General features: G+C 48.2%; 1 protein-coding gene across 3 annotated transcripts in view; it reads left to right on the top strand.

The window, feature by feature from the left end:
• The first annotated feature begins 177 nt into the window (after positions 1 to 177).
• Positions 178 to 27,819, top strand: part of EPB41 (erythrocyte membrane protein band 4.1) — a 201,629-nt gene continuing 173,987 nt past the window's right edge. For 2 of the 3 annotated variants that reach the window (XM_046018013.1, XM_046018102.1), the window contains exon 1: positions 5,087 to 5,101. The gene's annotated coding sequence lies outside the window, so the exon portion shown is untranslated. Of the gene's footprint in view, positions 308 to 5,086; positions 5,102 to 27,819 lie in introns of those variants that run through there. The other variant, XM_046018062.1, reaches the window with a different exon arrangement.

The raw sequence follows: 27,819 nt of genomic DNA, 5'->3' as shown, positions 1-27,819 counted from the left end.
ACCCTCGGGTCAACACGGGGCGGCTCAGAGCTGGGAGACCGCACCTGCAGCCCCAGCCCTTTCCCGGTTGCGACGCTCCCACTTCTCGGCACAGTCCTCTTCCCCGCCCCGCCGATTGGCAGTTGCCTGTGCCAATCAGGAAGCCTCGCGGGTCGGGGGCGGGGCCTCACTCCAGAGTTGCCCTGTCAGTGCAGGTGGAGGCCCCCGGCGGGGCAAAGTGGCCGGAACCTCTTAAAGGGCGAGAGCGGCGCAGAGCGAGGACGCGGCCCGGCCCGGCCCGGCCAGGTCCCCGCCCCGTCTGGCCCAGGTGAGCCTGGACTGTCTGGGGGCGATCCCGGGGCTCCGGGAGGAACGGGGTGAGGGACAGATGGACCTACTCCTAAGGGCCTGTGCGGTCCCGGCAGGGGCGAGACCAGGATCTAAGGGTCAGGGGAGGGGGGCTTTAAGGGTCCCGGTTTCCAAGGTCCGAACTGGGGTCCACAGGGGCCTGGACGTCTGGAAGTTCAGGGTGCGGGGAGGGGCGCGGGCGAGAGGAAAGGGGTTCGGGAACTCGGGTCCGCGGCTGGCAGTCCCGGCCTGTCTGGGGCGGGGGTCCTGGGTTCGGTCTCCGCAGGCGGGTCTCTGCAGAGTGCTGCGGCCCCAGGTGCCCCCCCCACCAGCCCCGCCCTGTCCGGCCCGCAGGCTCCTGCTCTGCCCGCCGCAGCGCTGGCGGGAGCGGGAGGGCGGGCGGCGCGCAGCGGGAGGGTGGCCCCCGGGCCTGGAACCCCGCTCCCGGCCCTTACGTAACTGACTTTGAGTTTCGGAACTGAGGGACCCGTGAGCTGGGGTGCCAGCTGTGCCAGCCAGTATGGCCCTCCTGTCGCCGCCCCAGCCCCGCACGCTCCCTTCCAGGCTTGGTCTCGGGGGACTTTCCTCTGTCTCTGGTCTCCCCAGTCTATCTCGGTCTCAGATTCCTGCTTGCTCTCATTCCCGGATTCCCCGTATCCCTCATCTCTCCTCTCTCTGCGGTCTTGTCTCTCTCATCCTCAGTCTTTCCTCGGGAGTTTTCTCGTCCTAACCTACACTTTCCAGACGACCTCAGCTCTTTTTGGTAGAACCTGAGCTCTCCCCTTTAGCAAACTGGAGGCAGGGACTTGTCCAAAGAGACCCCAGCCCAAGCTTGCCCTAGAAGGCGGGAGGGTAGGACTATTCCTGTAGGATTGATGAGGAGGGGGTGTTATTTCAAGGCCCACAGCTTCCCCGGGGTGGGAGTGGCTCAATGTGACCCCTCAAGTTCACGGACTAGGGCTGAAGGCAACCCCTTCTCTGCTTCTGGAATCCTTTTCTCCAGAAGAAGGAGGCTTGGGGAATGCCTGGCCAGGCCTGGTGCTTAGGGCAGCTGGGAGTCCCTGTGAGAGCTGCCTGGTGTCAGGTCTGGGTCAGATCCTCAGCGACTGAAGGGGAACGGGAGGGGCCAGAGCATTGGCACCTAGCCCCTGAGGTTTCAGCAGGCTCCCTACCTTCACCCCAGTTACAGGCCTGGGCAGGAGGCTGGGGATGGGGAGGGGATCAACAGGAGGAGGTCAGAGGACATTTGTGTGGGGGCAGAGGGAGGGTGGAGATAGAGGGGACAGACTGTGAGGTCTGAGGAGCATGTACTGGGGTCGCCCCCTGCCTTCAAGGCCCCTCTGAGTGCCAATGAGACAGACACCTCAGAGATAACCCCTGTGCCCTGCTGCTGCTGGGAGTGGGTGAACAAGCAGTTAACAGCAGCCACGAGGTGGGAAAGATTAATTCTGGCTGGGACTGTGGAAGGAGAGACTTGGCAGAGAAAGGTGGAAGGTTTGGGAGGAAGGGGATCCAGAAGTTTTAGGGAACAGAGAGGGGGAAGGAAAGGGAACTTTGGGTGCCCTGCAGGCTTTGCCTGCAGCAGAACTGGGTTTAAATCTTGGCCCTGGCACTTTGCTGTGTGACCTTGCATGAGTCACTTCCCCTCTCTGAGTCTCCAGCTCTTCCTTAGTCCATAATCCAGACCTCACAGGCATTAGCAGAATCAGATGAGGTACTAAGTGTGCAGTGACCAGAATGATAACTGGCCTGGAAGCAGGCCAGTGGGAGTGTTTTAAGAAGGGAACGGGGTGAGAATGCCTGGAGATTTCCTCTGTGTATTAGGAGCTGGGCAGAGCCTGCCAGGACTCAGCAATGTGAGGGGCAGCTGGAACACCTGCATGGGGGTGGTGATAGTGAGGAGAAGCGGTGGCACACCGTCTGTCTCCCAATCAGCCCATCCCTGCACAGCCTAGACCAGGCTGGCCTCCCTTCTGTAGGTTGCAGGTGCCTGTAGAAGCTCCCAGGACGCCCAGGCCGCTGCACCCGCTAAACCGGTGGGGGTGGGGCCCCTAGGAAGGGCAGGGCCAGCACCCACTCTGCAGAGTGGACCCTGGCCAGGTGCCTGGCTGGCTGTGCTGGGCAGGACTATCCCAGCCTGGCTGGGAAGATGCTGACGCTGTGCAGGCCTCCGGAGGCCCACGGCTCTGCTGGCTGCGGTTGTGTCCAGCTGAGGGGACCCAGACTGCGGGGTGAGACAGAGGCCAGGGTAGCAGTGGGGAAGGGAGATGCAAGGAGCCACCTGCGGCGGGGTCAGTGGGAGCCTAGGCAGAGCTGTTCTTGGAGCTGAAGAGGAACTGCCTGGGTTTGTCGCTAAGCCCTTCCTGAACACCATGTATAGGTCTGCTAGCCGCAGAGCTCAACAGGGGTACCCACAAAGGGCTCCCCGTAAAGGTCATGGAGGCCTGATATTGGTTGGAGGCTTGCAGAATGCATTTTTATGATAGTCCCCTGGTGGGGGTGGGGCAGGCAGGTTTTTCCTGGGGCCTGGAATTCTGATGTTTATTTAGTAAAGGGGGCAGTGTTCTACTCCCTTATAGTCTGTGGGCCCATCACTTTTCTCCCGGGCCTCAGTTTCTCTTTCTGTGAAATGAGAAGGTCAGATGAGCCTAGAGCCTCGAAAGATCTTTCAGCACCCATTATTAGAGCCTCCAGGACCTGGTTTACCTGCCATGAAGGGAAGGGGGAAGAATGGGGCAAGGGCAAGGTGGAGTGTGCTGGGCCCTCATGTCCTGTTCTTGGCCTGTGTTCTCTAATTATAATTAGAGCCACATTTACTATGCACTGTGCTCTATGCTAAGCCTTTAATATGCAGCATTAACTAATATCCTTATAATCCCTTGAGGGACTAGGTATTATTCCTGTTTCTCAGGAATTCAGGGAAGTGAATCTACTTGGCCAGAGTGACACAGCTGGGAAATGGCTAGGCTGGGATTTGAATCAAGCTCTGTCTGACCCCAAAGCCCAGACTCAGCCAAAAGGGGAAGTAACCCTGGTAGGTCCTAGGGCTCCCACTTTACCTCTGGAACCTGCCTGGCCCTTACTGGGTGAGCTCGGAGCTCTGGGATAGTTGTTATTCTGGGGAGCTGGGGGACAGACTGTGCAGGCGCCCACAGGCCTGGGTATGTGGGGGAGGAAGAGAAGGTCAGGGCCTTACTTGGGGTTTCCTCAGTCAACCCCACCTGACTGCCCAAGGAAATGATCTGGGTACTGAAAGGGGACCTTGGATGTATGGCTCACCTTTGGACCTCAGTTTTTCCATCCATAAAACGCGGGTTTTAGTAGTTGAGTGCAGACATTCCTTGGTCCATGGATTTGTGGCTGAAGTTGGTAATGAGGTAAAAGGTTAGAGGGAGGGTCAGGGTAGGAGCGGCTGAGCCCGTGGAAGAAGAATTTGGATCAGAAACCGCTCGGATCCTGGGCTGACCATTAGATAAGTATTTCAGATGAAAGGACTGGTGCTGGAGAGGTTCAGAGTCTTTTCTGGGGCTGTCTGCTAGTAGTACAGGCACTGGGAGGTAGGGGGGAAACCAAGGGAAGGCACGGAGAACAAAATCCAGGCAGATGTCTGTTGGAATCCTGGCTGCTCCACTGAACTCGGCTTGGAGATCTGAAGGGACACAGCCAAGTGCACACAGAGAGGAGTCCTTTCACCTCACTGTCCTCATCTGTAAAATGGGAGTAGTAAGAATTTTGCCTTTGTCCACTTCCTGGGTCATTGTGAAGGTCAAAGGAGGTGAGATAGTTGTAGCATCAGGTGGGAATGCTGGTTATTTTTCAGTCCAAAGTTGCAATTCTGGGTGCGTGTTTGTGGGGAGAGGGCACTTCTAACAGCCCTTCGGCTGAGAGGCTGTACCCCGGGGATGAGCTGGAGAACCGCCCGAAGAGTACCACCACCATTTACCGACAGGTGACCACAGGCCAGGCACCGGGCCCAGAGCTTTACCTCTATTGTCTCTTTTAATCCCTACCTTGTCAGGTAGGTGGTGGCCTGACCGACCCCAGGTCCCTCCAGAACCCAGGCCTACAGCTCCTTGTAATGACCGCAGCTGCCAGTTATGACCAGTTTATAGGCACAGTTTACCCTGTGCCAAGCATTGTGCAAAATGTTTTCTACATATTATTTCATTTAATCCTCCTGACAACCCTGGAGGTGGGCACTAAAATATTCCCATTTTACAGGTGACTAATTTGAGGCACAGAGACGTTAGGAAGACGGGCCCTAGGTCACAAAGCTAGTGAGTGAGAGCCAGGGTTTGAACCCAGGTTTGTAAGCTTCCTCATTGAAGCACTCATCACAGTTGTAACTCATGCAGGAGTCACACGCCTGCCCCCTCCCTGCTCTGTGTGCTCCTTGTGGGCAGGGGACACCGTCTGAAGAAGACAGACGTGAACAGACAGAAGACCCAACACCTGGCACACAGTAGGCACTCAGTGAATATTTGTCTGCAGGGGTCCCCCGGCCTCCTGGGGGCTGGGTCTGGGAGGAGCTCTGGGTATGCCATCACGTGATCAGATTGCCCGCTAAGGGAGCGTCTGCCCTAGCCAAGCCCGGGAGGCAGGGGCTGGGCAGGATGTTTCCCCCCTACCCGGGATGAAGAGGGGCCCTTAAAGAGTGTCCTTGTTGGTTATGCTCGAGTCTCACTGCTGTCCTTTGCTTCCATGTGTCCCTGCGATGATGGCTCCCCGGCTTCTCCCCAACGACGGGCTGGATGACCCCACTGGCTGCTGTTGGGTGAGTACTGGTTTGCCTAAATGACTGCCTCATGGCCTTGACCTTGATTTGAATGCCTGTCCTGCATCGCTGAGGTCACTGGGAAGTGTCCAGGGAGCCTAGCGGTGGGTGGGGGTGGGGGTGGGTAGAACTGAGGGAGGGCATTCTGTGACGTTTGGATCCTACCACAACCAGCTGACTTCTCCCCACATCCTTAGCACACTGGGTGGTGATTTTCGAGACAGGGGACCAATGCAAAAGTCTCTGGGGCCAGTTGGTCAGGAATCCGTATTCTGCGCCTTGTAGCTGGGGGGTTCTTCACAGGTCGGTTTCGCCTCTATAACAAGGGAATCTCAGCATCTGCCTGACACAGGGTGTTTGTTCTTTTCTTCACGTAAGCCCCAGGAGGTCAGGGATTTTGTGTGTCTGTTCTCTGCTGTATCTCCAGCACCTAGGATACAGGGGCGTGTAGTAGCAACTCAGTGAACATTTCTGAAGGAGCGAACGTATTGATTCATTCCCTGTCCCTATGCCCCATCACCGTGCTTTGTGTTGGCTTAAAGGGATCACTGACCCAAAGTGACCACCATCAGAGGGGCTCAGAGAACAGGCGTTCTCTTCTTTGCTCACTAGACTGTGAGTTCCTCAGGGGGAGGGCTCTGTTCTGTGAGCTCTGGGTCTTCCAAACGAACAGAGGGTGGGGCCCAGTACCACACCCATCCAACCAGCGACTCAGGGCCTCTGCTTAGAAATGGGGAGGGAGCGTGGGAGCCTCTAGGTTTCCCCAGGAGAGAAGGGCAGCTGGGGAGGTCTGGGGCTGAAGGTGGGAGGGGTGAGGAGGGACTCTGCCTCCCAGTACTGCCACTTTCCTCACTGTGTGACCTCCGACAAGCCATTGACTTCTTTGTCTTGGAGACCTTGTCTGCAACATGCCTATCATAACATCTCTCCCACAGGCTGTGGGAAGGAGCCAGTGCGGAGTGCCCGGTGCAGGGCCCCGCTTGGTAATTGTTGGTTTCCTCCAAGTCCTGAGCTTATTCTGGGAGGGGGCCAAGTTAAGTGTCCCTTTTTTTGGCTCCTTTCTCCTATTTTAACTTCCCACCCAGTTGGGACTAGAATCTGGGAGTCAGGAGCCCCAGACTCTCCAGCAGCCTGGCCCGGGCTCTGGGCTAAGGACTGGGCTCTGCCCAGTGCGGCCGCAGCTCAGTGGAGGTGGAAGTCTCAGTCTTTTGCTGGCGGACTTGATTCAGTAACCTACCTTCTCTGGGCCTCGGTTGCCTCACCTCCAACGTACGGTGACTGAAGGACACTTCCCTTGAAGGTTTATTGAATGAGCAAATGGGTGGATCAGGCACTATTATCACTATTACTTTTGGGTCTGGCTGAGAAGGCTCCAAGGGAGGGACCTGGAGATTCTTGGCCTCGGGATCCCGGGAGTCCCTATTCACCGTATGTGTTATTGTCCTCGGATGTTTCTTGTGTGCTGGCTGGGTTGTTACATGCTCTTTTATTAGTTTCTTTTTTTAAAGTTTTGGAGATGTGTGATTTTTTTTTTAAAGATTTTATTTATTTATTTGACAGACAGTGAGAAAGAGAGATCACAAGTAGGCATAGAGAGAGGCAGCGGGGGTGGGGCGGGGTGGGGGGGAAGCGGGCTCCCGGCTGAGCAGAGAGCCCCATTGCAGGGCTCTATCCCAGGACTCTGCGATCAGGACCTGAGCCAAAGGCGGAGGCTTTAACCCACTGAGCCACCCAGGTGCCCCTATATACTCTTTTAGCTGCATTATCTCATCTAGTCCTCCTGGCAGTCCAGGCATTATGGTCCTCGCTTTCCCGGCATGGGAACTGGTACTGAGTCAATCAGGTAAGTTACCCAGAGTCACACAGTTATTTAGGGGTAGACCTGGAGCTCAGACCCAACCAGGGCCCTAATTCTTATTGTAAAACTCTCTTACCTCCCCCAAGGGGGCAGAGACGGTGCCTGAGTCTGCTCTATCTCCAGGGCTCAGCAAAGGGCAGGTGGGGGCTATAGGACTGTTTCCTGTGCGTACACACACACACACACACACACACACCCCGTTTACCACCACCACCCCTCCCCACAGGCTGGTGCTCAAAAAGTCTCAAAGAGAGGGAACAAAAGGAAGCAGGAGAAGGCCCCATTGCATATTTGTTAAGAATCAGACCTGGCTTTGAATTCTTAATCTATTGCTTACTAGTTCTGTGGCCCTGGGCAAAACATTTAACCTGTTGGAGTCTTAGCTTCCTTATCGATAAAACGGGCATAATAAAAGAACCTGTGTACCCTTGGAGTTCTTATGAGGATTAAACAATTTAGTGAGGTGCCTGATGGGTACCGATGATAGTAATTATTGTTATTATCACAGTGTTGAGTGTTCTTTTAGGATTACACAGATAACCCTCTCAGGACAATGGAGACCGGGTCTGGGAGGGCCCTGCTGGGGACAGGCAGGAGCTGTTTTGCCAAGGCACAGAGTCATGACCCACGTTCGGGATGCAGCTAGAGTGACAGGCTCAGGAGAGCTAGGGGGCCTCGTCCCAGAGCCCGTGGGGAGCCATCAGGGGCTTCCCCTGGGTTCCCCCAAACAGGGGAACGATGTGGTCAGGCGTACATTTTGGGAGGATGGTTTGGTGTGGTGGATGAGTGGGAGGGGAGAGGCAGGGGCAACTCTGCAGGTGAGCGACACTGAGAGGCAGCCTGGACGGAGCCACGAGATGGGGAGCACTGGGTGGATGTGAGGTTTAGGACCTGAGCCAGCAGGATGTGATCCTGGACTGCAGAGGGCAGGCAGGAGATGCAAGCGGTGAGACTGAGGTCTTAGGGTCTGTGGGGTTCTGGGGCCCGCTGGGGTCTCTGGCTGAGGCACATGTCCAGGAGAGCTGGAGCTGGATTGGGGGTTAAAGCCACTTATCAGTCTTTGTCACCTTCTGCCTCAGTTTCCCCAGGCAGCAGTAATGTCTGAGCTGGATACTGGGGTAAGACCTCAGGCCACCAGGGCCCATGCCCCCCACTCCTGCCTTGGGGGTCACTTGTGGTGACCCTGGCTGGTGCAGCAGGGATGAGAGAGCTCTTTGGGGCCAGGGGTCAGGCAGGGGCTTGTGGGGCCGAGAAGGCCTGGCTTCTAGCTCCACCAGTGACACCGAATGCGTGACTTTGGGAAGTCACTCCCTCTCTCTTGCCCTCCTCTTCTGCGCCTCAAGAGAGAGGACGAGAAAACCTGTTTTGCTTGCCTCACAGATTCAGTGATAAAAAATGCAATGTCTAGGGACAACAAATATGTATTGAGCACTGACTTTGTGCTGGGTTCTGAGGGGGTTCCGCCTCTCAGGAAGCATGAAGCACTTCTGCGCAAGCCCAGATGAGCGGGTGGTTAACTCTTTCTGGGCATCGGATATTTGAGCTGGGATTTGAAGGATGAATAAGAGCTCTCTAGGTGGGCAGTAGAGGGAACAACTTCATAAGCATATTGAGCAGTATGTGTGAAGGCTTAAATGCCCATAATGTGCTCAGGGCTTGTCCATATGTACTGTGGTTTGGTACAGCTGGTGAGGCCGTGACGGGAGAGAAGGCTGGGCAGGGGAGCAGGGCCCAGATCTTTCAGGGCTTTGGGGATGGTCATGTTGGAGGTGATCACCCTCATAACTGCCTGCTCTCCTAGGACTGCTAGGGCCCTATCCACCCTACTCCCCATCTCTAGTCAGTCCCAGTGGCTGCCTCGCTGGGGAGTCAACAACCTGGGCTCCCTGCCAGGTCTACCACTTATGAGCTGTGTGCCTGGCTCTCGTCACCTGCCTTCTCTGCACCACTTTTCACCTCAGTAAAATGGGGACAGCAGGCTCTCCACCTGGGCAGGGGTGGTGGTTTCAATGGGATAATCCCCCCAGTGGCCTTGTCCAGTGTCTCCATGTAATGGACAACCATAAAAAGGGGCTCCAGTTCAGTCTTTAGTATTTGGATTCCATAGTCTCTTTGGTCCCACCGGCTTGCTTCCCCCGCCTCTCCTGACAGCCCGCTCTGGTCAACAAAGGGAGGAAAGGATTAAGAAACAAGCCCAAATCTCCAGAGGGGTCCTGGCCCACTGCCCAGCTCGCCCCCATCTGCCCCTTGCCCCCCTTGGCCTCGGGCCCAAGGACTCTCAGTCTTAAGGCCTGGGCTCCCCCCAACTCCCCCACCCCAGGGGCCCCTTCCTGGCTGGAGGCCAAAGCCAGCAGCAGCCTTGAAACAGGGACAAATATTTTGAAAATCTGTGACTTTATTTTTTTCCCCTGCAAGCAGATAGCTGGGCCTTTTTTTTTTCTGGGTGACAGGGAGAAGAGTAAGTGTGATGTCCCATATCTGTGGGAGGCCCCATAGTCTGGGCAGAACTGGATCTCTGAGCCTCCTGGAGTTTATAGTAGGGACTGCTGACCAAGTCCCTTGTGGTACAGATGCAGGAGCCTCAAATCAGAGTGGGTGGCTCATGGCGCAAGGTCACACAGCAGGGACCCAGGTCTCCAGACCCTTTTGGCACTACCCTACAAATGGGTATGATGCAGGGACCTTGGCTGTCCCTTCACTTTTCCAAGCCTCGGTTTCCTCTGCTGTAAAATGGGGCTGATATTGCTGAGGATTGGCAATGATGTAGTTAGAGCACTTAGTCCAGTGTTGAGCACTATGGGGCTTAGTGGTTGGTCCGTATCGTTAATGCTATTATAAATGCTGCCTCTAAGAACCTTCTGCTTCCTGCGTCTTCCCAGTCTAGGGACTTGATACAGTTTCTTGTTGAACAAACGACACCTAGTGAACTGGTTTCATCTTTTACCCTCCTCCCCTGCTCCCCTCTCTGGTTGGCTGGGACACCCTAGCCTCACCCTTGGCCTGGTTTTGGCCCCTGCCCCCAGCCCAACCTACGCTCCTGGCACCTAGCCTGCATCGTCTCTCTTCCAGGAACCACAGGAGGAGGACAGAGTTTCTCTTCCGCCCGCCTCTGGTTCATGCCGCTTGCAAGTGCTTTGGGAAGGCAGAGTGGAAAGAGTCTTGCATTACCCAGGCCTAGGCAGAGGGGGCGGAGGTGGAGGCTGAGCTCCCTGGAACTCTCCTCTGGGAGCTGGGGCGACACCCAAAGACTTCTGCGGAGGTGCTGAAATAGGTGGGCCTAGAAGAGAAAACCTGGTCCACGGCCCCCCTGGGGTGGAGTAGCAGGGATGCCAGACTGGGGCCTGGAGGGCCACACCCCGCCCCCAGCTCTTCGTCTGCTCTAGCTGAGCCTCTGTTTTCTGGTTTATAAAAGGAAGGCGATGGACTGATGTCAGAGGTTTCTACTAATATTACAGGATTAAAAGAAGGGATTTGGGAGCCGACAGACCTCAGTTTAAATCCCAGCTTCACCATTTACCAACTGTAGTAGCTCTAGGGAGTTCTACCTCTGTGAGCGTTAGTTTTCTCACTGATAAAATGGGAAAAATATTAGCACCTTCTCTTACGATTACCTGAGGGGGGCTAAGTTAGGTAATTTGGGTAAAATCCTCAGTCCACAGCTGGCACATTGGAGTTATTGTGGTGGTTATTATTCTATGATTAGTAGAGACTAGAAGGCGGGCCTGCAAACAGTTCATTGAGAGGGCAGGGCTTGAGAAATTCATTCGTTCATTCATTTATTCACTCAACAGATACTTAGGATTTGCGTGGGGAGGACACAGAGAAGAGAAGCGGGGAGGCCCCAGCAGGCTGCCCATTCCAGCTGTGGGATGTGGATCAGTTACTTCTCTTCTTTGGGTCTCACCCCCTCACCTGGGAAATGGTGAGATGGTGAGCATAATGTTTACCTCCCGAGTTGTCCTAAGGCATAAGAGAGTTCAAGTACACAGTGGGTGATCAGTCTGATTGCATGATTTCTTTCCTCTCCCAGCTCTGTTAATGACTGGGTCTGTGATCTCAGGCGAGTCCTTGAATACACCAGGCATACCTCCACCCCAGGGCTCTTGCACTTGCTGTTCACTCAGCTTGGAACTCTCTGCCTCCAAATACTTTCATGACTTACTCTCTCATGTCCTTAATTTTTTTTTTGTTTAAATGTCCACCTTCTCAGTAAGGCCCTTCCTACCTAATTTAAAATGGTAACACCCTTTCCTGCCACAATATGACCAGTCCCCATCTTCCCTCCAGGCCAATTTTTTTTCTCTCTCTCCATAGCACTTATCATTCTTTGACATACTGTATTTTAGTGAACATTTATTTATCATTTATCCCCCACCATTGGAATGGTAAGCTCAGTGGTGACAGTGATTTTTGTCTGTCTTGTTCAGTGTTACATCCCCTGTACCTAGAAGAGTGTTTGGCTCATAATAGGTGCTAAATAAATATTTGTGGAGTGACTTAATGAAAAAATGAAGCCTCTTCTCTCTGGGTCTGGCATTACACTATGCAGATAAATAATTCTCAATAAGTAATTGTATGAGTAACCATCATCCTTTCCATTGGCCAGATAATACTTTGGCTGGGTCAACCCGAAAGCCCTTTTGCTTCTGATATTTTCTGCCAGGGCATCAGTTTCAGTTGGAGTGCCCAAATCTTTTGTTCCTGAGCCTGAGCTATGCAGAATTTCTAGTTGGGGCTGTTTGGCCGTTGGGCCCACAATGGTTATTATGTCATTACTGGTAATTAGCAAGTAGGCCCAGAGGATTGAACTTTTTGTTTTTCAGCAGAAATCACAGCAGAGAGCTGTGCCAGCCGGGGAAGCCCAGGCCTCGTGTGCAGCTTCCTCTGTAACTACCCCCTTCCCAGCTAGGGGTGCATGGCTTAGGCAGACCAAGGTAGAGGTTTCCAAAGCTCCAGGCATCTGGGTAACCTGCTCAACCACTGTCTTCCCCAGGTAGTATCCTGCCAAGTTTCTCCTCCACACCCTCAGCACTCTCTGCCTGGCGTGGTGTGGGAGGGGTTCCCCAGTCCCCCTGGGGGAGCTAGGTATAAGGTTTCCAAATATTCAGTTGACAGGGACATTTTCTGATGCACAGGATTCAGTAGCATGGGTGGGGGAAGTAACCCCGGCTTTAAGACACAAGGGCCTTAAGGGTTTCAGTCCCTGCTTAGCTGCTCAATTGTTGGGTCGCCATGGACAACTCACGACCTCTTGCTAGTCCTTGGCTCTCTCCTCTTTCAGAGATAGAGACACCTACTTGGCCTCCTTGGAAAGAGAGGCGGGTTAGTGTAGTGGGCAAAGGAGAGGGTTCTGGAGTCAGACAAGCTTGGCTTCTCAACTATACCCCTCCCTAGCTACGTGACCCTGGGTAAACTGCCTCATCTCTCTGACTTCAGCCCCAAAGCTGTAAAATGGGGTTAAAATAGTACCACTCCACGGGGTTGTTGTGAAAATTAAATAAGAGAAGACAAGTGAGGTACCGAGGCACCTAGCAAGTACACTGTACATCTTTGCTGGTATGAGTACAATGACCACTGTGGAAATGCAGGCAATCTGTAAACCGTAAGAAGAGTGCTAGCAGTAAAGCCTGGCAGATATGGATTTGCATCTGAACTTGGACACTTACTAGCTGGGTGATCCTGGGTAAGTGTTTTGCTTCCTCATCTGTAAAATGGGAATTATAGTCATGCCTTCCTCAAGGAACTATTGTGAAGGTTCCCTGATGTGCTGTATATAAAAAGTCCCTGGTACACAGTGTTTGGCACATGGTTTCCACATAGTATAGACAAGGAAGAGAGGAGAAGGGACTTGGCGTAGACTCACACAGCATCTCAGTGGTGGAACTTTGATTTGAGCCCAGGTCTGCCTGCCTCAAAAGCCCACATTCCTTTTACCTCTTCTTGCCATCAGCCATTTATTGGGATGATGGTAACGGTTCATTACCATTACCATTACCAATGGCTTATTGTTGAGGACTCATCTCGTTCATTCAAGACCCCCAGTGCCTCTTCTATGGAGGAAGAGCTTAGTCCTCCTGCCTGCTTCCCTGTGGCTCCTCCTCCGCCTCTCCTCGGTGAGGGTAGGGCCAGGCTGACTTTACCAGTTTTAGAAAGGGCTCAGCTAGCTGGTGGCCCTGAGACTCTCCCCATGTTTCTTGGGAAACCCTATAGACCTAGAGGATACCTGAGGAGAGAGAATTAATGGGTTAAGCTTGAGTGAGCTGGAGGCTTTGCTCGATCAGAGTCATTAGGCTCACTCCAGCTGGCGAGAGACGGGGCTTGGGGAGGGTCACGGCAGGCCAGATCCTTGTGTCCCCTCTTTGAATGTCCTAGGGCTATAGTCAGAAGCAGCCACAACAGCCTTTCCCTGGGGTCTTGGGACAGACGTTGGGGTTGCTCATTCAGATCATTTCTAAACTGCTTTTCTGAGAGTGATGTGAAAGCAGCAGAGGACAGTGGTATCGGACAGACCTGGCTTAAGCTGTGTGATGTTGGGCAAACCACATTTCTGGGCTCTGGTTTTTCAACTGCAGTTGAAGGTAATATTACTTTGTAGGATCTTTATGAGGCTTAATGCAATAAATGCATAGAAAGTATTTAGTGTGTACCCTGCATTTAGTAAATACCGAATAAATACCATTGTCATTATTCTTATTAACAAGTTATCTCTAATAACTTGGCCCTTAAGTTATCTCTAATAACCGGCTCTTCCAGCCTAGACATTTCTAGGTTTTTCTGGCTGTAGAATTTAGGTTAGCCTGCAGCTTTGAAAGGGAGATGTAGGTGGGCTCACAGGGAAGGTGGGGAACAGACGCCTCCAGTAGTCTGGTTCAGAAGACTTGCGTTCAAGTTTGGGCTCTGCCGCTCTCTGCTATGTGACCTTGCACAAGTCCCTTCCGGTTTCTGCACCCATTTCCCAATCTTTTTAAAAGTTTGCAGCTTGGGTTTGATGATCTCCAAGGGCCTATCCAGCTCTAACATTTTATGAATCTATAGGCCTAGAGGAGTGTCTTAGCTACCGTCTATGCAGTCCTCTTATAGTTTCAACTTCCTTCCCTTCTGCTCCTTGTTTCTTGGAGTGTCCTCACAGCAGAAAGGACGTCATTTGCCGAATCCAAAGTATGTATTTCAGTCACATTTTTTGGTCTCAGTGTGCTTTAGGACCTAGCTCAATGCCATTTTTGCAAGCAAAGTGCATTGTGTCACAGAGGTCAAAGCATGCTCTGTGTTTTCAAATACAAAGACAAGGTATTGTATAAAATCACTGCATATGCTGATTTCTTTGGCCTTTATCTCAGAAATGACCAGAACAGGCAGCCTTGTGTGCAATAATTGAAAGAAAACCAACAACGCTGCAGTCAGTGCATCCTAAAAAAAGTAATCATAGGTATGCTTAGATAAAAGGATGTTTGTTGAGTAAACAAGATAAAGATGGACAGTAAACTTAAATGTTAGACATCTAGGTTAACTAAATTATGGTATATCCACTTGAGGGCACTACTAAACATGGTGATGCAAATGTCACAATATATTACTAGGTAGAAAAACTCAGTTCCAAAACAGTATGATTTAAGTTTGAAAAAAGCATTAGGTTGAACTATATACACAGTGTCTGTTGCTTGACCATTTTTAACTTATACAATCAGCAATTTTGTATGACTAAATTTAATATACATAAAAAAAGTGTACGTATAAGAGAAGGTGTTAGAAGGGAAGTCCGCCTCCAAAATATTGGTGGTAGTTATTTCTGATTGATGATTTTAGGATGAGTTAAATCTTTTTCTTCTTATTTAACTATATTTTCTTTCTTTTTTATTGTTAAGTAATTGCTACACCCAACAGGGGCTCAAACTCACAACCCTGAGACCAAGAGTCGCACGCTCCATTGACTGAGCCAGCCAGGCGGCCCTTATTTAACTATATTTTCTATGAACAATTCAAATACTACTACTAAAAATAATTGCCTAGAAGGACATACCATTGTATGAATAGTAGTTTTTCTTATCATAGCTTATTTATCATTTGTGTTTAAAAGGTCTAAAATGGCTGCAGCTTCATGACCATGGGCAGGTTGGAAAGACAATTCTAATCTTCATGTACTTCTGTTACAAAGATTGGTTTTTACTGTTCAGAATACTTTGCTGGCGGGCCCAGCTTTTCAAAACCCTCTTCATCTCTTGCCACCCTGCACAACAGACAAATGTTTTCCATGAGCCCCATCACTGGGGCGTGAGGCCAGCTGTGTCCCTAATCCGCCAATGTCCCAGATTTGGGAATGGTTCAGACTCCAACTGTTTCCCCCTCTCTATCCCCGCTGTCTCCCAACCTCATCTCTTCCAGGTCATCGGAGGCCCCAGCTACCATCCCTGGCCTTCCCCCCTGGTCATCACCTAATTTCACCCTCTTCTGTGCAGCTGGTGTTTGAGCTCAGTTTGTAATAGGAAAGGATTAGGACCCTTTCAAGTCATCTTTTTTCTTTTCTTTCTTCTTCTTCTTTTTTTTTTCTTAGTGCCCTTGACCGCTCCAGGGGCTGACAGGCAGCTAACAGGGCCTGTATTCCCTAGGAAGGAACAGGAGGGGTCTTGGAGGAGGCAGTGGTGGGCTCAGCTGGCAGGCGGGATAAGGATGGCCCCTGGAGACCCCAACCTGGGGCTTGTATGGCACAACCGCCACCCAGATGTGAGCATGAAGCAGGCAGGCAGGGAGCTGAGTTTCTGCCTAGAAAATTAGCCTCAGGGATGGTGCTTGGGACCTTTACCCTTGGGACCCAGGGGCTGCCTCTGCAACGGGAACTAGAACTGGATGTCTGAATGCAGAGGCCTCTTCTGAGAGGGCAGCTGGGCACATGACTACGGGCAGTTTGGGAAGTATCTCTGCCTTCAGACTGGGCATTACTTATCCCCCACTCCCTACTATGTGGTGGGCCCAGCTACACTCAGGGGTAGAGCACTTTGCCTAACAGGTGATAGTGTGTAACTTAATAACAAAACCAGTCATATGTGCATAGTACTTTAGAGTTTACTAAGCCCTTTCATCTCCAGGCTAAGAACTGAAAGCGAAGACTGGAATTCAGGTCTTTGTGATTGTAAAAGCCCGGGGCCAACAGTTTTTGGTGTGGTGTTGCAGAGCACTCTGATTAGGGGTGGTTTATACCTGCCTTAGTTGAGCTATTTTTTTCTTAGCCTGAGACCACGACTTTTTTTTAGGGTGATGATTGCTGAGTACTACGAACTCCATTCATGCAAACAAGGCTTTTAATTTTTTTTTAATTTTTTTAAAAAGATTTTATTTATTTATTTGACAGAGAGAGGGTGATCATAAGTAGGCAGAGAGAGAGGAGAAGCAGGCTCCCTGCTGAGCAGAGAGCCCGATGGGGGGCCCGATCCCAAGACCCTGAGATCATGACCTGAGCCGAAGGCAGAGGCCCAACCCACTGAGCCACCCAGGTGCCCCACAAGCAAGGCTTTTTAAATATGATGTGTCATTGGCTGCACTTCATGGGATAGAGACTATTGGTTTTTATTAATCTAAATTTGCTAGATAACAAAGTGGTCAGGAGGGTGACTGATCTTCAGGATTTATCCTTCATGGTACCAGATTTCCAGGTCTGATATGGAGGAAGCCTGTGAGACACAGACACGGTAGGATGGAGCTCCGTGAATCAAATGTATGGCTTAATCGGAAAACCTGAGGCAAGGAACCAGAATATTCAAGAGTAGGTGCTTCATGTCAAGTATACAGAATAACCCTGACCTGATCTTACTAAGCTTCAGCTTCCTTATATGTAAAATGGGGATAATTTGTTCACTTGCCCCACAAACATTTATTGAGTATGCACTGTTCTGGAAGATGGAAGGCAGCTATGCTCACCACTATACCATAAACACTGCGCTGTTCTGGAAGATGAATAAGAGGGGCAAAATCCCTGTCCTCTCGGACCTTGTCATTTAGTGGATCTAAACTGCAACAATGTATTGAGAGGAGCAATAAATAATTAAATATATACAAAGTCAGGTAGAAGTGAGGGCTATGAAGCAAATTAAAGCAGGTCAAGGTAAAAATAAAATCTCAAAATAAAAGGGGGTTGGTGCTTGGCTGGCTAAGTTGGTAGAGCATGTGACTCTTGGTCTTGAGGTTGTGAGTTCAAGCCCCACGTTGGGTGTAGAGATTACTTAACAATAAAATCTTAAAACAAAAAAAAAAGGCAGGGCAAGGTTAGGTGGGCGGAGGCTGTTTTAGACAGGGTAGTCGGGTAGTCCTCAAGTGGTTCGCTTAGGATGTTTCAAACAGATAATTTATGCAATGTGCTCAGCTCAGTGCTGACAACAATTGAGAGCTTAACAAACATATTATTAGGTCAGCCTACTCCACACCTCTCAGTCCATATTTTAGTCTCTGAATAGCAGTAATAATGAACACTTATGTAGCTCTCGCTATGAACTAGGCACTGTTCTAAAACCTTTTACATATCTTAACTGATTTAATTTTTACAATAACTCTTAGGAGGTAGAACTATCATTATTCCCTTTTATGGGGTTAGAAACAAGACACAGAGTAGTCCAAACAGTGAGGGAGGGCTGGAGGCTGGGAACTGAAACCCAGGTGTCTGTTTCTAGAGGCTGAGCTGTGGATGGGAGGGGGCTGTGATCAGATACCAGGAGACAGTGAAGCTGGCATAGGCAGGTTCTGATGTCAGATGGCCTGACTTCTTATCCTGACAGGTCTAAACCTCTGTGCCTCAGTGTCTTCATCTCTAGAATGGGAATATCAGAACCTTTCTTACCTTATAGGGACCGTGCTTAAAACATGAGCCTTCATTCTGCTGTGTGGGGTCCCAGTCTTTTCAGAGTCCAGCCTGGCAGGGAGTGAGAAGGGTCAGGGGGCCTCTGAAACTTCTGAAAGGAAATAAAGGCACATCAGGCAACTGTCAGAGCGACCCTAAATTGAGCTGGGGCGCAGACCTCGGAAGCTAGGCCTTTATGATTTTGAGGGTGCCAAGGTGGAACTTAAATGCAAAAGACAGGTGAAATCTTGGCGTGGCCACAACATTCAGCTTTCGGGCCTTACACAATTGCCAGGAGAGGTAAGGCCTCCACGAATGTCAGGGTGTGAATGGTACCTAGAGACCATCAAGTTAGTAGATGGGGAAACTGAGGCCGGAGAAGCTGAGTGGCTTACCAAGGTCACGAAGTGCATTAGTGGGCAGTCAGCTGGCAGAAGCCTCGGCTTGCCTTGAGGCTTTCAAATCTCAGCCTCCTACCTGGGCGTCCTCCGGGTGGAAAGGGCCTCACCTCGGTCCCGGGCACTAGCTGCCTCATTCCCCACGTGGGTACTGCAGGGGCCGGGAACACCCGGACTCCCGAGCAAGTTCGACTTGCGCTTGCGCATATGCGGCCAGCCCCTTGCCTTTTCCCCTCTTTTTCCTTCTCCTTCCCGGCCCTTACCCGCCTAGAGGAGGGGGAAACTAGAGAAGCCCAGAACTTGTCCTCAGCCAATGGGCTGGCGTGCCGCGAGCCCGGCCCCCTCCCTCCCTCAGGCGCCGTCCAATAGAAATTTACTACAATGTTGTGGCGAACGGAGGGGGAGGGGCGCGCGCGGGCTGGCTGGCTGCGGGCCGGGCGGCCTCGCCTCGCAGAGCGAAGGCGGGAGGGCGCGCGCCGGGGCCGCCTGCTCGCTCGCTCTCTCCCTCCCTCCCTCCCTCCGCCGGTGGGTTAGTCAGTCAGTCAGTCAGTCCACCAGCCGCCCGCGGGCCCGCGAGCCACAGAGGGCCCGAATCTCGGCGCCGGCGCCTTCTCCTGCTATTGTTCGTCGGGCGGCTGCAGCGGCGGGCTCAGGAGCCCGGGCCCCGGGGGCCACCGGTGAGATCAGGCGGCTGCGGCGCGCCAGCGGGGTTGGGGGTGGTGGTGGTGCGGAGCTGTCCCCGAGGGGACGGTCCTGGCGGCCGCGGCGGCGCCGCAGCCTCTTTGTCTGCAGCCCCCCGCAGGCCCCGGGCCGGGGGCGCGGGCTCCCGGGCCTCTGCGCGCCGGAGGCTGAGGGGCTGCAGCCGGGACGCGGCCGGCCTGAGCAGAAGGAGGCGGGGGCTGCGGCGGGGGAGCGTTGCAAAGTTGGGCTTGGGGTCTGTTTTTGACGAGGTCCGCCCGTCACTGTCCACGGGCAGGAACCTTGGAAGGAAACCGAATGGAGGAGGATTGCGGGTTCCGGGCGGCGAAGGTGTTGGGGGCAGCCGCAGAGCAGTTTCTTCGTGACGAGGTGGCTGGGCTGTCTGCAGAAGTCTGGCACCATCTGAGGGCTGGAGGGAACCCTGGAAGGACGGGGAGGCCTTCCCGCCCCAAACGGCTGCCCGGCTGAGAGAATCCCCCGACCCCGAGGGCTCTGCCGCGCTCCCCTCTAGTCTTCGCGGTTCCCAGGGACCAAAGGGTTAAATCTGTTCTCTCAGCATCGTGACCTCCTTTTTCAGTTCCTGCATCTGTCGGCTTGGAAATATTTCCTCCTGCTTGCTGGGCTGCTTCTACCTGTGGGGAGGCTGGATGTGGGCTCACGCTCGGAGAGGCACCACCCGGCGATTGTTCCGGGCGGGGGCTTGCCACACCTGGTCCGTCCGCCCCAGGAACGCGCGTTCTCCGGAGAGAAAGTGATCTCACGTGCAACAGACAAATTGCTGACGGATTGGTTTCTGGCCACATGATAGTCACTGTCATCCTGTTGTGCCTCTGTGCCCTATCATGAATGCCTCGTCTGTGGGGACTTGGCGTTTTTTGGCACGTCCTGCTGATTAGGAGATAGGTGTTTTGTTTTGTTTTGTTTTAAGAGGTGCCGAGCCCTGTTTTTAGTAGTCTGGGTGATTTTACAGCTGCTATTTTGTTCTTTCTGTTTTTAGGGGAAAATTGCAAGAAATGGTTATGTCTTGTGTCTCGGATATTATTACAGTGTATTTATGCTCTCTTGAGGATGCACTGTATATGCTGTTGCTCAGTGCTGTTTTCTGTATTCTCAGTCCTGGCAAAGATTTTAGTTCGTTTATGCTTTTATTTATTTATTTTTTAAAGATTTTATTGATTTATTTGAGAGAGAGAGAGAGCGAGAGAGAGAGCGAGAGAGCACACAACCAGGGGGAGAGCAGGCAGGGGGAGAAACAGGCTCCCCGCTGAGCAGGGAGCCCTATGTGGGACTGGATGGTCCCAGGACCTTGGGATCATGACCTGAGCTGAAGACAGACGCTTAAGGGTCTGAGCCACCCAGGAGTCCCTGGTTTATGTTTTTGATCAAGCAGTTGATATACATATTCCCCCTTACTTTTCATGGAAACTTGATGTACTCTTCATTTCCTTAAGTTGGAAACATCAGAAATTCTTTGCCAGCTGTATAATTGTTGGTTTTGTGAATAGTTTTTTGGGGTGTTATTAATATAATCCATGTAGAGTAGGTCACAGGATATCTGGCACACAGCACTCAATAAATGACATAAAAAAATGGTGATAACCGAACATCAGATTGCCTTGGAATCAAGGTGCTAATTCAGAGTGCTTTCTCCACGAAGGTTATAATTAAGGTAAACACGGGAGTTATTCATATCTCTGGGGGAAACTGAAGTAGGGTTATCTTTGCCACTATTAAAAGTGAACTCACTGGCAAACCCAAGCTCAGTCTGCTAACCTTCTGATTTCTCTTTCGTCTAGTAACGAAACTACACCTTTTTTCTTATACAGTTGGATTCAGGCTTGGAAAGAAATGTTTTTAATTTTTAGGCCTTGCCTAAATTCTCCCAACATTTATACTAGTGTTTTATTACAAATATACCAAATATTTTTTAGAAGATTTTTATTTATTTGTCCGAGAGAAAGAGAGAGAGAGAGAGAGCACAAGCAGGCAGAGTGACAGGCAGAGGTAGAGGGAGAAGGAGACCTCCCGCTGAGCAAGGAGCTGGATGTGGGACTTGATCCCAGGACCCTGGGATCATGACCTGAGCCGAAGGCAGCGGCTTAACCAACTGAGCCACCCAGGCATCCCAATATACCAAATATCTTATAGATAAGTCCCCAATCTACCTTTCTACCTTTATTCTCCTTATTACTTGTATTTTTCAACCAAGAACTGTTCAGTAATAACTCCTGCTTTCCCATTTGTATCTCTTTGGCCATGCAGTTCCATACATGTTCTTCTGGACTGTTTTCAGGTCTTTTACCTTAAAAATGTGACGTATACTAGTAATTTGAAGTATGGGGAAAAGTTCCATATGTGGAAGGAACTTGATGGGCTTTTTTGTTTTGTTTTGAATTTTCTTTAGAGACTCATTGGAAAGGCCAGCTAGTTCAGTTTTCTTTAGCTGGTGTTTGTTAAAGGACTTAGGTGCTCAGTGTCCCATTGATATGTGGAGCCCTTAGTTGTAGATGATGGCTGATGGTGGATTAAGAAAACTACTTAGGGCTTCCATTCTACTCAGAGCTAAGAGCTCTACCGGTCAATGAGTTTAATGCTGGGAAATTCTGGCTGTCAGCAGATAGACTAAGCTAACAGAAATAGACAAAGCTCGGGGCATCTGGGTAGCTCAGTTGGTTAAGCATGTGGCTTCAGTTTGGGTAGTAATCTCAGGGTCCCGGGATTGAGCCCCTCATTGCACTCCTTACTCAGCGGGCACTCCCCCTGCTTGTATGCTTGTGTTGTCTCTCTCTCTCTCTAAAAAAAGAAAAAGAAAAAGAAATAGACTAAGCCAATAGACCCATCTTTTAGGTCAGTCTCTGTTTACTTTATGCATCTCCTCTCTTTCTTGGTGGTTGGTCTAAGGGTCAACATTTCCTTAATGTCCATTGAACATTCAAATCATATTTGTTGTTTTCAAGGAGTAGATATGTTGAACAAACCTGTTTTTAAACTAGGCTTATCCTCATAAAATATAAAATAACATGATATAATTTATGTATTAGCAAAGTAATACACACATTTTCCTCTTTGCTTATTTAAAAGTGCTTTCATCTTATCCCCTTTCTTTTTTCCTTACAAAACACTGCTAAGGTGGGACACCTAGGTGGCTCAGTGGGTTAAATGTCTGCCTTTGGCTCAGGTCATGATCCCAGGATTCTGGGATCAGTCCCTCATTGGGCTCATTGCTCAGCAGGGACCTGCTTCTCCCTCTGCCTGTGATTTTCCCTGCTTGCGTGCTCCCATGTGCGCATGCTCTCTCGCTTTCTCTCTCCCTCTGACCAAAACAACAACAACAAAACAACACTTTAAAGCTAATATCTAAATTAACACATGATTTTATTTTTTATTATTTTAATTTTTGGGGAAGATTTTATTTACTTTAGAGAGAGAGACAGTAGGGGCAGATAGAGAGAGAATCTTCAGCCCACTCTGCACTGAACGCAGAGCCCCATGCAGGCCCTTGATCTCACAACCTTGATGTCATGACCTGAGCAGAAATTAGGAACCGGATACTTAACCAACTGAGCCACCAAGGTCACCCCGAAATTAACAAATGATTTTAAATGATAACTGTCTCCTCTGAAAAAACAATGGTTGTGGCATTTGTTGAGGTATGACCTGTATATTTTTTCCTGTTATTCTTTTTTGTCAGGTTTGTGCCCTACATTTAAAGTTCACCAGTGTGATGCTTTTCTTGGTGCAGCTTGAGTTTAGCATTTTTTGAAATTGCAGAGCTAGCCTTCCATCTCATTCTTTTATGGTCTTAATTTTAAACAAATTCATATTATGGGAGATGGTGTGCTCTCCCACCAAACACCAAAGACTGTGTTATTTGGTTTCCTTCCTACTTTTGCTAAGAAAGCTTCAGAGTTAAGTCTGTCAGAAGTGGTGGCTAAAAGTCACAGGATTCTTGAATTCTCTGCAGGTATTTTGATATGCACATCCACAGATTGTGATTTAAAACTATATGGTCTGTAATTTGTGATGTGAGTGATGGGGCTTACATATGTTGTTTTCTGAATGTCCAATCCAATTTAATACGGGTGATCTGATTTTATAACTTTAGTATCCCAGTGGCTATGAGAGGTTGCTGAATTTGGTTCTGAAATCAAGAGGACCACATGTTTCGACCACAGTCTGTTTCCCTGTTATCTAAGGAGCTGGCCAGCTCAAGTGCTGCCAGTGTATTTTTCCAAGAGTCTTATCAAATTCGTGATTGGTCACATGGCATGTTCAGGTGCAGATTCATCCCTACCTCCAAAGAACTTGTTTTTTTTCTCTCTCGCTTGAGAGTGGAAGCACCTTATTTTATTTGTGAGCTAAGCAATAATAATCTTAAGGACTTTATTCTTATGAACAACTTTGCTTTTTTCTCTAATACCCCCAATGATGAAACTTAAAAACTTTTAAAAGAAGCATCTGAATTTATCAGTTATGGGCCTTATTTATATAGAGAATCTAGAATTTTTGGAAGGTAATCAATTCATTTCATTTATAATAGCTTTTAGGTGAGAAGAGCCAGATTCTAAATATATGAGTTAATTTTTGCTTTTTAATTTAAGTTTGTTGTTATGCCATTGGTGGCTTACTGTGTGTTGTTTTATGAGTAGATTCATGGGATGTTCAGTAAAATAAGTGTAACAAATACTCTGGTGTACACACTGAGTTAAATTAGTATTTTGATTTACTCTGCTGTTAATTAATGAATGCACAGTGAGAAAGATTAATGGAGCTATGGCAATGGACAGTATTCAGAAACTGAAGGCTTTAGAAAGGAGAACTTTGATATTTTATTTTGAGTGCTGATCTTATTTACAATTAACTGCCTCACTGACACTGCTTCACGTGTTGGTTTCAGGAAAGTTTAGTGAGAGCATCTGATTATGATGAAAGTCTACTTATACTTATTTTTGTTAATTATTTTTTATTTAAACGGGATTGTATCCACCTTGAAGTATTTGAAAATAAATTGGCTAGCTGTTTGGACTTTAAAGAAAAGCAAAATACCAATATTGGGTGTGGTCAATACAATACAAGGAATGACCTGAGACTTTAAAATACCCATCCCCCAATCTTTATCAGCTTCCTCCAAAGTCACCCTAAATAAATATGCTACCCTTAAAAGTCTCTTGTATATGAAATTCCAGAGCCATCCTGGCATCAGTCTATTTTGTTATTTTGTTATTGCACTTATTAAGACCAGTTCTCCTATTGCCGTTATCTCTTAATTATCTCCAGGATAAAGCCATATGGATTAAACTGTGATTAGTTATTGCTGTCTCCCTTTCTTGGCAGAAAAGAATTTCTTTGTGTCACTGACACCGAATTAATCTAGGCCTTCTATCATTCAACGCTCAAGAAAATCTTTGTAGAAATTAAAATTGTTTCTTAGCTTTGTGTAGTGGAGCCTTGAGTAGGGTTAAAGTAATCTTGGAAGATTACTTTAGGAAGTAGGAAGAGGCAAAATTGTCTGATGGAATAGGTTGGAACTGTGACTAAATATTTATATTGATAAATAAATTTGGAAGAAGCAGTAGATGCTCCATTAATATTATCTATTTCTTTTTCTATATATTCAATGTGTATGTATAATTCTGTTATCTGATAATAGGAACAGGAACACCTCAAATTTTTTTGGAAATATAAGATAAAATAAGATTCAATATTTACTCCTGAAGTTAATTTTGATTTATAAATGCAGCTTACCTGCTTCTTGTGCCTTCCACCCTCTACAAAAAGTATCTTAATCCAAACCAACTTTTGGTAGGCACTCTAGATGTCTGAATTGTAGCACGGGATATAACATAGACTGAGGTTTAAATATTTTCAACATTAATATTCATCTAGAAAACTTCTATATTGTCTTTTGATAATATCTGCATTAAGTCATAAAAAAGTTATAAGAGTTTTGAAGATTTCTCAGTGATTTAAAAACATTAAAGCATAGGTTTATTTTGTGTTCATTAAATTTAAGCCTGTGACCCACAAGTGAAGTAGAAATGTATGCTCTTGGTAATTTATATTCATATAGTACTATATATTCATATAGTACTATGTCAAGGTTGAGCTGTGATTGCTATTCAGCTATTACTTAAAGCTTATATAAATTAAATAATCCCATTAAAATCATTTTAATACAATAAGATCTTAACAGTATATCTTTGAATACATCATCGTATAAAGAATTGCCATTTTAATTTATATGTCAAGGTTTTTTTGTTTTTGTTTTTGTTTTTTTTTTTTAAGATTTTACTTATTTATTTGACAGAGAGAGAGAACACAAATGGGGGAACAGCAGGCGGGGGGGGGGGGGGAGAAGCCGGCTCCTCGCCAAACAGGGAGCCTGATGCTGAGCTCAGTCCCAGGACCCTGGGATCATGACCTGAGCTGAAGGCAGATGCGTAATGACTGAGCCACGGACGCAACCCTATATGTCAAGTATTTTCATTTACCAGTTCGAAGTTGTACATATATTCAAGTGAAAAGTGTTTCGCTTCGATGATACATTTGGGACAGGTTATTGAAATAAATGTTTCTGTCTAGTTTTGACCATATAGACATAGGCAGAACTGTCAAGAGCTCCAAGGATTTAAGCCCTCAAATTTTATTTATTTTTAATTTTTGTTTTTTATTTATTTGTAAGAGATTTTATTTTTAAGTAATCTCTACATCCAACATGGGGCTCGAAACCACAGCCCCTGAAATCAAGAGAAGCATGCTCCACCAACTGAGCCAGCCAGATACCCTAGGCTCTCAAATTTTACCTGTCAACCATTTCGGTATGTAATAGGGACTCATGGAAGGGATGCTAAAAGAGGCTTTTTTTTTTTTTGCTACCACCCACTTGCTGTTTCTTGCCCTTTTATCTTTTTTAATGATTCAGAGAATTGACACTGTTGCTAACTTACTACCTGTGAGTCCTGCTAATTTTGATGGTATTATGTAATTATATAAACCTTTTGCATGGTGTCATATGATGTTGTATATATGTCCTCCCACACATGTGTCTTTAGAGTAATTTCTTTCCATCTGGTGTTGGAAATGAGCTCTTTGTGTGGTTATTTTTAAATCTTCAAGCTTTCTGGCATCCTCAATTCTTGAAATAACATAGTTACTTTTGAAGGCCAAAAAATCCACATAGTATATTTAATGTTTTTTTTCCAGTGAAAATGTAAATAGTATTTTATTTTAAAAATCATATCCTGTGTTCTAAACAGGCAACACATGTATTTTATTTTTAGATGGTCTCCAGATAATTTTGTTAAAAGGTAGGAAATAATCAGTCGGTTGTTGCCAAGTAGATAAAGTAAAGGAGACGTACTTAAGGGAAAGGATGCCAACAATAAGAAACCTGTTAGAGGAAAGAGGTTTCAAAGATATTTATTCTCTGAAGGTTTATTGGTATCCTTTTCTGAACTCTTGGAGCATTTATTTGTAATATATCAGATTTGTTGTGTGTGTGTTTTTAAAAAATAAAAAAAAAAGATTTTATTTATTTGAGAGAGAGAGAGAGAGAGATTGAGAGAATGAATGGGAGGAGGGGCAGAGGGAGAAGCAGACTCCCTGTGGAGCAGGGAGCATGATGCAGACCTTGATCCCAGGCAGGACCTTGGGATCATGACCTGAGCTGAAGGCAGATGCTTAACGGATTGAGCCACCCAGGTGCCCTGTTGTGTGTTGTTTTATATTGTGTATGAAACTGCTATTCCCCAATGAGATTGCCAGCTTCTGGGGGCAGAAGGTCAATATCATGTCTTTCATTTCATCCTTATCCCCCAAACACAGATATTGTATAACACAATAGCTAGATACATAAAATAGGGACACACTAGACATATAGATGTATAGTGAGAATATGATGTCCTGGGATAATTAAGATTTCCGATCTGGGTTGTAATGCTGACTGCTTCTGATTGCCTCTCTGTGTATATGTGTGTGTCCTATTTTTTTGGAAAGTAAGTCACAGATATCATGACACTTTACTCCTAAAATGCTTTGTTATGCATATCCTACAAAGACATTATCATATATAACTACAATACCATTATTATACCTAAGAAAATTAACAATATTTCCATAATAGCAACCATATATATGGATTGGATATTGGTTGATATTATATATATTGATATGTAATTTTCTATATATATATATATATAAAATATATATTGGTTGATAATGTGTATGTATGTATGTGTGTATATGGCATGGAGCCCAATGTAGGGCTTGAACTCACAACCTTGAGATCCAGACCTGAGCTGAGATCACGTGTTGGGCACTCAACTGACTAGGCCACCCAGGCACCCCAATATCCAATCTCTATTTTAAAAGATTATTGTCATCTGCTCAGCAAGATTCATCCAATAATTCTTTTCAGGTGCTATTTTTGTTGCCTTATTCTTGCTAGTTGTCTGTCTCTAATATGACCATTAATGAACACTCGTGTTTGTAGGACCAAAAAAACCAGCACTGGGGTGAATGATTGCGTAGTGATCATAGCATCATTTATAAATAAATGTACTAAAGAATATATCAGGTGGCCAAAGGGCAAGGTATTTCTGTTTCGTTTGGTTTTAGACTTTTATTATGCCTATTGTAGCAGGCGCCCTTTAAGGTGGTCCCCAGTGATTCCTGCCTCCTGGTATTCATGCCCTTGTGTAATCTCTTCCCCTCGAGTGTGGCCTGGACTTAACTTCTAATGAATAGAATACAGCACACGTGGTGGGATGTTACTTCCAAGATTAGGTTACAAAAGGCCCTGGCTTTTGTCTTGGTCCCTCTCATCTTTGGCTCTCATTCTGTCCCTTGGATTTTCAGCTGCCAGAGCCTAAGAATGTACAGGCAGCCTGTGTAGAGGCCTACATGGTGAGAAACCAAGTCTGTCAGCGGCAGTGTAAGTGAG

The sequence above is a fragment of the Meles meles genome, chromosome 1 (genome assembly GCF_922984935.1).
Source record: "Meles meles chromosome 1, mMelMel3.1 paternal haplotype, whole genome shotgun sequence".
NCBI classification, from domain to species: Eukaryota; Metazoa; Chordata; class Mammalia; order Carnivora; family Mustelidae; genus Meles; species Meles meles.
This window is presented reverse-complemented; position numbering and strand designations above follow the sequence as displayed.